General features: G+C 46.3%; 1 pseudogene; it reads left to right on the top strand.

Moving 5' to 3' along the window:
* Positions 1-7,793: 7,793 nt before the first annotated feature.
* LOC147688698 (uncharacterized) lies at positions 7,794-9,032 on the top strand (annotated as a pseudogene).
* Positions 9,033-10,930: the final 1,898 nt, after the last annotated feature.

Genomic DNA, 10,930 nt, shown 5'->3' with positions numbered 1-10,930 from the left:
TATACAGGCTTGGGTCAGAGCAATGAGCTCTGCTGCTTGGGCTGACAGGGTGTCAATGCGATGTGTTTCTACGACTTCAGTTTCGGTGGTCACTGCATATGCGGCCACTAGCTCTCCTGTACTTGTTCTCATGCATGAACCATCCACATAAAGTGTCAGGTCTGGATCGGGTAATGCGACATCTGTCAAGTCTTGTCTGGGTTTCGTAACTGTGTCAACTACATCTACGCAGTCATGTGGAGTAGGATCTGCTGTGTCTGAGGGTAAAAGTGTAGCAGGATTCAGTGTATTACAACGCCTGATTTCTATGTGTGGTTGGAATAACGTCAATTCATAACCTGTCAATCGTGCTATTGTCAAATGTTGGGTCTGTGTTCTGTTTAGGAGGACTTCCACAGAGTGTGGAACCTGTACTGTCATTTGGTGTCCCAATACAATGGAATCACTTTGTCTGATTGCTAGAGCTGTTGCTGCAACTGATTTCAAGCACGCAGGCAAGGCCTGGGCAACTGGATCTAATGTGCTCGAAAAATAAGCACACAGTCTGTGTTTATCTGCTTGAAGCTGAGTGAGGACCGACAACGCTGTGCCATCGCGTTCTGTGACAAAAAGTGTAAAAGGTTTGCTGTAACATGGTGTCGCTAAAATAGGTGCTTGACATAAGGCTTTCTTTAATTCGTCAAAAGCTTGTGTATGTTCCTGAGTCCAAGGGAGGGCAGTCGAAGACGCTGCCTCCTGTGTTGTCAACTGTATGAGTGGTTTGGCTAGAAATGCATACTGGGGAATCCATTGTCTACAATAGGAAGTGAGTCCAATAAAAGCTCGTACTTCTTTCTGCGTCTTGGGTTGTGGAAGATGTGCAATTAACTGTATACGATCTGGTGTTAGCTGTCTCCCCTCTTTGGACAGCAAGTGCCCAAGGTACACAACTTGCTGGGCACAGAATTGCAGCTTCGAAGGAGACACCTTGTGTCCCTTGTCCGCCAAAAACAACAGAACTGTCAGTGAGGCTTGCTCACATTCTGGTTCACTTCGGGCGGTGATCAATAGATCATCGACGTACTGCAATAGGGCAGTATTGGGAGGCATGTGAATATCATCAAGTTGGCGTTTCAGTGCTTGGCTGTAGATGCTGGGGCTTTCTGTGAATCCTTGAGGTGCGCGTGCAAATTTGAAGCTTCGGCCATTTAAACAGAATCCGAAAAGATACTGGCTTTCCGGATCAATAGGGACACTAAAGAAGGCGTTCTTCAGATCGATGACAGTAAAGAACGTCGCCTCTGAATCAATAGCTGTCAATAAAGAGGAGATATCAGGGACCACAGGGTACTGTGGTACCACGCATTTATTCAATTCGCGTAAATCAATAACCAGTCGATAGACCGGAGGTGCATTTGGATCAGTACGTTTAAGAATCGGAATGATAGGAGAATTACAGACATTGGAGTCGGTTTCTACAACCACTCCTTGTGCAATGAGCTCGTCAATGATTTTCAGTAAAGCCACTACAGCATCTGGTGGTAACTTGTATTGTCGAATACGTGGTAATATAACTCCTGGCTTGAGTGTAACACGGTACGGTGTGATGTGCATACAACCTACATCAGTAGGGCCTTTCGCCCATAAATGTGCAGGAACATTCTGTAACCTGGGATCAAAATCTCTCAACACATAATGGCCCTTGAAGTCACGAAGGAATAGCCTGACTCCTTCCGGAGAACAACAAATTACAGCTCCTAGAGCTTTCAGGGTTTTTATACCAAGCAAGTTTTCTGGACATGATTTCGTGAGCAATAAATCAGTAGTTCGGGACAATGGACCAACTGCAAGGGGCACTGGTTTCGATACTTCATTAACAATAGGCTTTCCTGAAAACCCAAGGGAAACATTCTGTGAGCCTGAGAGGGGTGCCCCTGGAACCTCTTCGTGACTGATGGTTGTTCTGCTTGCCCCTGTATCAATCAAAAACTTTCTATCTTTCCCTAGCACCTGGCTATGTACATAAGGACCCTCTTGATCTACAGGGACCTCAATAAGGGGCAAGCCAACCTCCCTCTCTAGGCTGTTTTATGTGTATTGCTGATAATCGGGGTAGTCGGATTGGGCATACTGGTACATCTGCTGTGTGACTTGCTGAGTCGCGGCAATGGGTTGGGGCTGTGGTACCGCCACGGTCTGCTGTGGAACATGCATAGGTTGTACATTTTGTGGAACATGCTGCTGGACCTGGTGTTGGACCTGGTCCTGTCTGGGCGGACGTGGTCTCTCTTTTGTTTTGCCTGTAGCGATATTGTGTTTCAAAACTGCGCAGTCGTTTATATAGTGACCTGGCTGTTTACAGTAGTTGCATGTCCCTTTAACGGGAGCCGCTGAATTATTTGAGTGTGTCGCGCCTTTTTTCTGACCATCTGCTGGAACTGACTGAGCAACTAACATTTTCATTTTCGTGTCTTTCATACGTCTCTGTTCGTGATCATGTTCCTCTCTGATTCTGTTCTGGTGATATTGCAACATTTGTAACATTTGGGAAGGCGAATTAGCTTGCCATGTGCTCTCAACTTTCAGTACACGGTTCTTAACCTGGGGCAAAGAATTTTCGACCAATTTGGATACAAAAAGGTGTGGATATGACTCGCTACTTGATTTCAGGCCACTATTAATAGTAAAACATTTCTCAAATCGGGAATAGAAATCACTAGTGTCTTCATCGGGTTTCTGTTTGCAGGCTGAGATCGCGTCCCAGTCCTCCTTTTTAGTTGCCAACAATCTTGGCAAAACCTGTACCAACAATCCTGGTAATGCTTTAGTTTTGTCCCCAAGACCTAAACCTGGGGTTCGACCAGTTTCTTCGGTTTCTAATTCAGCCCAAACAATCTTTTTGTCTCCCATATCCCACTCTTTTTCTTTGAGTTTCTCGTAAATACCGGCAGGCAATAACACTTTCAATATTTTCATAATGTCGGGATAGGTGTAATCCCCCATGAGTAACATGTCTTTTATTTCACGGTGAAAACCTGCGGGGTCTTTATCATGACTGGGCACTATTTTCTTCATTTCTAATAATTCCATTTTAGTTATAGGCGTGTAAACGAACACACGTTCAAGGGTATTATCATCATTCCTGACTGGGTGTACTTCACGTAAAGGATTCTGTTTGTCAAAGTTATATGATTGCCTTACAGGTGGTGGAACGGAAACAAGATGTGGAGTTAAGAATGTTCTATATTTGTGACGTTGTTCTAAAATTGTTTCAATTAGATCGGTACCTAGACCTCTCCATCGCCTCAGGAGTAAGTCTTGCAATAAACTATATAACGGACCTGGATCAGATGCTTGGTTTTCGTACTGTATAATAAGGTGTTGTGTCATGTATATACCAGCTAGTCGCTGTTCTTCTGGAGTAAGACTTAAAAACGTTTGCACTACTGAATCGTCTTTATAGATACTGTCATCTCCGGCCCACTGTACTGCGGACCGGGCTAGTTCCTGATCACGTAGGGTATTGAGTTCTTGATAACCTATCCTTTCTTTCAGTACTTTGTCAGTCATCTGGAATACATGCTCAAGGGTACATCGCTCTGGTATCGGACACAGGTAACGTTTCTTGTTTGCGAACGTTTCTTGTTTACGAATGGGTCTATCGAAGGGCCTATCAATAGGATACGGTCCAGGGAGTTTCTCTCTACCTACATATGCTATTATTTTTCTCTTTGCCTGTTGTGAGGTTTCTGCTAGATTCTCTGATTCATCTTCCTCCTGCGAGGAGGTTGGGTCGTCAGATTCAAGTAGCTCTTCAGGATCTCGACGGGCATGTATATCTATTATTTCTTTACGGATCTTTCTAACCATAGCATGTACACATTTCTCTTTATCATGTTTACCCTCAGCAATGTTCTGGCTCCATCTGATCAGTCTCTTCATCTCATCTTGTGGAAAACCTGCCTGATCTTGTTCCCTTATTAAACAATTAACCAAAAAGCGCATGATTAAACCTTTGTTCTCAACTTTCTGACGTGACATGGCGTCACCAACAGACTCCGGTCTTTCTCCTGTTCTAATAAAATGATACATATTGTCTAGATGTTCTGGCATTTCTGGCAGTAAAACTAAATAATCGGTAACACGTCTTAAACGTAGGGAAGCTAGCAACATGGGTCCTGTTCTACCAGGCACTGTATCATATCTGCAATCAGTAAGCTGTTCTTGAAGTGTTTCAGCTGGAGCTCCTTTAGGTGTTCGTGACATTGCGAGATCTCTCATTGTTATGCGATGTACCTGTGGCGGGGTATGGAATCCACCTCCAGAGGCGGAGGCTTGAGCATAACCTGACTGTAGGGTCGGTATTTGTGGCGGGAATGGACCCTGGGCAAAAGGATTAAGTGGATTAATACCACCAGGGAAAACTACCGAGGAAGTGACAACAGGTGGTGGAGGTGGTGGAGGAACAGGTGGAGGCTGTGGAGCAGGATGTGGTGCGGGCGGAGTTTGCTGTTGCGGACCTGGGGGATGATCGTGGGGTAGGTTAACGTCAGCAGGTGCAGGTGGTACATGGGCAGGTGCAGTAGTATATTAGGGAGCTACATCGTCTAAGTAGGAGGAAAGGAAAATGTCTGCTGCGGTCTTATGACGTGATTTAGTCGGAACCAATGGAGGGGGCAGGTCCTTCGGTATTTCCGGGGTCACCTTGGGCAGGCCCTCGGCCAGAACTGGATACAGTCCTGTCATAATGGCATTACTCTGTCTGTCGTGTTGTTCCATTTTAACTCGTTCTCCTTCTTCTATTAGTTCTTTTTCTTTGGATTTTTCGGAATCCTCTCTACTTTTCTCTGCTTTTCTGAGTGTTTTCTCTGTCCGTCTATGTGATTCTTTACGCCATAATTCAATGGCATCTTTCTGTGACTGTCTGGCTTTCTTCTTCCACAACGCTTCTTCTACTCTCATGATGCACTCGGCATCCCATGTCCCTGTAACGGGCCATCTCTGATTCTCTGCTAAGTCTTTCGTGTATTCCACCCACAAGTCGAGATATAAAATGGCATCTAAGCCGTGCTTGTGGTACATAAAATGACCAGGAGTGTCCCTGGGTGGGATGGGAACAGCTTCCTCAAGTATCCCTTTTCTAGTTCCTATCTGTCGTAATTTCGAGAATAAAGGCATTGTTGCCACTGAAATGTACACGACAACAATGAACACAATATAATATGCAAACAGTCACTCATACCACGACATCAAACACATTGAAACATTTCGAACATAAATTGACAACCCACTAATTCTATAACGAGAACAAAATTGAACCGTTGTATACAGGAATTACTTGATATACTGCTAAACAGTACAGATACACTGCTAAAACAGTGCAGACCGGGTCTGTGTACCCAAACCCGTCTCGACCGGATACAAATCAATGCACCCGTCTTGATGCGTCCCCAGCAACGGTACTCACCGGGAAGCACGGAACGGAAGGCCTCGGAAACTCGACTGGACTGGACTGACGTCACCGCTTCTGCTGCGCACTACGCATGCGCCTCGGCACTACAGGTGGGCCTCTCGAGACCTCGGACGCTGCTCTCTCGGCTGGGCTCTGGTCGGGATCCTCCGCACTCCTCACCGCCTCGTATGGATGTCGATCGCAGTCTCCGTCACCTCCGTGGGCCTGAGGGAGATACAGGAAGTCCTGCGGAAGTGCTTGGGGTCCGTCACGGCCGAGGCAGGGGGCTAGGCCTATGACTCATCTCCGGCGCGTGGGGTGGGGGAGGGGTTCCTGTTCGGGCGCCAAATTATGTGGTAAATATTTTACCGTATCGTTTTTGCCATATAATTACAAGTACAAGAATAGCTCAATCAAATGAAAGGCAGAGTCCGGGGTGTCTGAGTCTTAAAGGGCTTTAATTCAGAAATGACTCGAGTCAATGGAGATCTGTTCCATCAATACAAGGGTTCGAGCATGCAAGGGAAGATGTCAGGAAAGATGTCAACGATTTACTCACAGTACATGGCATATATAGTAAAATGACACAATGGCATTGCATACAGTAGGCGTGACAAGTGAAATGTATATGATAAGAACACATGTGCGTAGCAAAAAGGCGTGAACGTGGGTGTGCACAGAGGCGTGAACTAGGAACGTCACAGAAAGGTGTCATAAGTGGGTGGATGCTTAGTGAATTCTTGCAGAGTCAGCTGAAACCTATGGCCTGGATGCGCGCGCAGCTAATATGACGTGTGGTTGACGGGTGTCTGGAGTAAGCTAAGAGTCTGACTTTTAACACTAGTGGAGAAGACATAAGTCTGGTATGTCAGATCGACCTGTTCCTGAAATATATCTGATATCTTGTGTTTGGAGGATGTTTATACTGGAGGAAAAGGTCTTTCGGGCAGAGGCCATGCTACACTGAATGTATGCGTGTCTAGGTGCAGATGCGCAGAGCCGGGGCCTACCATGGTAACAGGAGCAATGAATTACATGAGGAGGACAGGAAGGCTTGGCCCTTTACTCTGCAGTCGGGGAACTGTTTACTTATTTTACTAGACAGGAATGTGTTTTCGAGGAGGCTGAGCTGGCTACGCTGATAACTTGAAGGCAAAATACTGTTTTTGGCAGGCAGAGCAGGCCGAGCCGGGCACTGCTCGCTTGGCAGGAAGTGAGGCAGAGGTCAGGGATGCATCTCATCTCCACGTTGCAGCTTTCGGAGACAGAGACGAAAAAGTGGTTCAATGGCAGGAATCAGGGCCTAACTCGGCAGAGCCAGGAAAACGTGAAAGTGCACCATGTAAAGACGGTGGCACGGCATACTTAGGGACTGACTTATCAGTCCATTCATGGTGGATCTGAAAGAGGGCATGTTAACGTTGGACGCAAATGTATTTGCGTCTTTAAATTCGGTTGCGGAGGGAAGTTACATGCACTTTAACTCGTACATGGAGACGATGGGGTACTCGTTAGGGGACATACCTGATCATAAAAATTCCAATTACCTCAATATGTCAACATACTTCCGGAGCCCTCCAAGACAGAAGCTCTGAAAATACTGCAGGAATGTGAGAGGATCTCGGCTGAGATGATTGACTCTGCAGTTGATGTGGCTTCAACTGGATTCAGTCAGTTAGCAGAAGCTGCTGTTTTGCGCAGGCAAGGCTGGCTAAGAGCGACTTCGTTCCGCCAGGAGGTTCAAGCTAAGGTGTTAGACATGCCTTACGACTGGAATTTTTGTTTGGCCCGCAAGCAGAGGAAGCCTTGCAGAGAATCAAAAAGGACACGGAGACAGCCAGGTCCCTTGGCACCTTACAATTTCGGAAGCCGCCCTTTCGAGGTGCGAGAGGACATGGATCGTCCACTACTAGAGGAGGTTATAATCAGCAGTCCTCCTACAGGCAAGGGAATCAACATTACCAAACCCAACGTTACCAGTCTTAAGGCCAGTGCAACACTAATTATTCCCAAAACAAAAGAAAGCCTGCCTACCGCGGAAAGGATAAAAGACAATGAGTGTCATCACCTGCCACCGCTACTGCCGCAGTCTCACATAAAAATTGGAGGAAAGATCTCAAAATTCTACTCAAAATGGTCCTCAATAACGTCAGACAGGTGGGTCTTGGACATTGTAGCCAAGGGCCATGCCCTCAAATTCGAAAAGTTTCCTCCAAACGTCCCTCCAGGGGGCCCACCTCCAGCTCATCTCAAAAAGTTGTTTTCCCAGATCAATTTGATGTTAAAAAAAAGGAGCAATCGAAAAGGTTAATCAGGCAGGATTCTACTCCAGATTCTTTCTAATAAAGAAAAAGTCTGGGGAATGGCGTCCAATTCTGGATCTCCGTGCCCTCAACAAGTACTTGAGAAAGCTTACGTTCCGGATGCGATCATTTCAAGAAATACTGCATCTTCTGTCGGCGGGAGAATACATGGCCACCTTGGACCTCCAAGATGCGTATTTCCACAACCCCATTTTACCTCGTCACAGGAAGTTCCTGCGATTCAGGGTGGCTGGCAGGGGTTTTCAGTTCAAGGTCCTCCCCTTTGGGCTGCAGTCGGCACCCAGGGTGTTTACAAAGGCCCTGGCTCCGGTAGCAGCACACCTCCGGCTGGAGGGAATGCAAATATTTCCCTACTTAGACGACTGCCTTATCAAGGCGAGTTCTTACACAGACAACCATATCCAACGGTGTTTGTCTCTCTTCCAGTCACTGGGTCTCTCCATCAATTTCAGCAAGTCACAGCTAGAACTGTCCTAAAGACAAGCTTTCTTGGGAGCAACTTTGGACACACAGCTGGTCCGAGCTTTCGTATCGGACGAGAGGCAAGAAAGAATACAGGACATGGCTCGGATTTTACTCTCAAGAAAGTCAGTTTCAGTCCGACAGTTCAAATCTTTCCTGGGGATGGTTTCTTCTTGCATTCCTTTGATACCGAATTGCCGTCTCAGGATGAGGCCTGTTCAAGAAGAACTCAACCTGCAATGGCTGCAGGTCTCCGGCTCATTCGAGGACCTCATCCGGATCACCCCTCGCATCCGAGGTGCTCTTCTCTGGTGGATTCAAAGGAGAAATTTACAATAGGGTTGCGCGTTCATCCAAGGCGCACCAAACTTCACAATCACCACGGACACATCCCTCGAAGGTTGGGGAGCACATCTTCAAGGGCTGACGGTCAGCGGGAGATGGAGTCCTCAACAGAAGGTCTGGCACATCAATCTGTTGAAGCTAAGAGCCATCTTCGTAGCCTTCAAGTCCTTTCGCGCAATCATTCAAGGGGCCACAGTATTGGTTCGCACAGACAATACTACAAGCATGCACTATTTGAACAAACAGGGAGGAACAAGATCGGCTCTTCTGTCTCAGGAAGCCCAATATATATGGGCATGGGCAATACAACACAAAATCAATCTTCTTGCGGTCCATGTACCGGGAACGGCAAACGTTCTTGCGGACACTCTCAGCAGGACAACGGTGTCCACCCATGAATGGGAACTTTATCAACCAACGGTGGATCGGATTTTTCAACAGTGGGGTCATCCAGATCTAGACCTGTTTGAGACCAAGAAGAACAGGAAATGCCTGTTCTTTGCAAGCTGGCATTCCCACAAAGACTCTCAGGGAAATGCGTTTTCAATCAACTTGTCTCAAATATATGCTTACGTCTTTCTTCCGATACCTTTGGTTCCCAGAGTTCTCCGGAAGATGAAGAAAGAACCGTGTCGCCTGATCCTTATTGCCCCCAGATGGCCTCGCCAATACTGGTTCACCGAGCTCCTTTTCCTATTGAAGTACGAACCAATCCAGTTTCGCCCAATACCGGATCTCCTCTCCATCCAGGATGGTCAGATTTACCATCCGGATTCGCCCATCTGAATATCCCTACAGATTGCAAGGAGGTACTAGCCAAAGCAAGAGCACCTGCTACGATAAAGACATACAGAGTCTTAAATGGACGAGATTCTGTATCTGGTGTCAATCGGCTGGGATCCATCCTTTTCAGGCAAGGCTAGATCAGATATTGCCTTTTTTCTTACATCTGGTAAAATCGGGATTATCTCCCGCAACTCTGAAAGTTTTCCTAGCAGCCATTTCAAGGTATCGTCAGGATGGGTCCACTTCACTTTACTCTTTAAGCATTATACAGCAATTCTTTAAAGGACTTTTCAGAATGTTTCCTCAGGTACGTCATCCACCGCCATCGTGGCGTCTCAATGTAGTGTTAGCACAACTCATGCGCCACCCTTTTGAACCAATTCACAGAGTGGAGTTAAAATTTCTTACATGGAAAGTATCGCTTTTGTTGGCTTTGACTTCATCTAGAAGAGTCAGTGATGTCCAGGCTTTCACGGCCCATCCACATTTCTTACAGTTCACGTCCAATCAGTAGTGCTCCGCACAAACCCAAAATTCATGCCTAAGGTGCCTTCGGATTTTCCCCTGAACGAGCCAGTCATCTTAAGGATATTTTTTCCTAAACCACAATCCCCTGCGGAAAGGGCATTGCATACATTAGACATCAAGAGGTGTGTAAAGTTCTATTAACAAAGGACCTCTACAATACGCAAATCTGACCAATTGTTTGTCGCCTACGGAAAAATTTGTCACGGTCATCCAGTGCCTAAACAAACAATAGCAAGATGGATCTCTGCAGCTATTGACTTTTGCCATATACAAGCAGGAAGACCTTTGCAGGCAGCTCCAAGGGCTCATTCTACGAGAGCCATGTCTTCCTCGACTGCTCTTTTAGCTGGGATGCCTCTTCAGCACATCTGCAGAGCAGCGACCTGGGCCAGCAGGCATACTTTCACCAAGCACTATTGTTTGGATGCAGCCAGCGAGACTGATGCTTCAGTGGGTCAAGCAGTTCTGCGTAATCTTTTCAGATAAGGTGAGCCTCTGTTTCCCTCCTCCTCTTACTGCTTTTCAGACGCCTATTCATGCTGGTTATTATGTACGTTTCTCATGTAACTGCAAATTTTCATGCTTAGAAATGAGGCATTTATTACATGATTATGTGTTTTTCATATGTACACACTGATGCTACGAATAGCGTCTTCCAAGCATAGGTGTATACTGCTATCTACTCTGATTCAGGCATGTGAATCTATGGAAGACACCCCAATAAAGGAGAAGAACAATAGTTACTTTCCTGTAATCTGTAGTTCTCCAGTATTGGTGTCTTTCATAGATTCACATGCAACCCGCCCACCTCGACTCAGAGGCTCATAGGCTATATCGGTTTACCATCACTCCTGTGCGAGAAAATCTGAGAGCCTGAGCCTCTAGGGAGAACTTTCTGGTGGGTGCTGTCGCCTGATTGGCTGCAGTTTGGACTGTACAAAATGAATAGGACAGTCATGAGTGTGGAAGTTTTTTCTCCTGTAGCTTGGGCTACTTTACTTCCTGGTTGGTTATTACCAGGTGTTTTCTATGGTATTATAGTATATTATTGCTT

This window comes from Lissotriton vulgaris, chromosome 10, assembly GCF_964263255.1.
Source record: "Lissotriton vulgaris chromosome 10, aLisVul1.2, whole genome shotgun sequence".
Taxonomy (NCBI): Eukaryota; Metazoa; Chordata; class Amphibia; order Caudata; family Salamandridae; genus Lissotriton; species Lissotriton vulgaris.
This window is presented reverse-complemented; position numbering and strand designations above follow the sequence as displayed.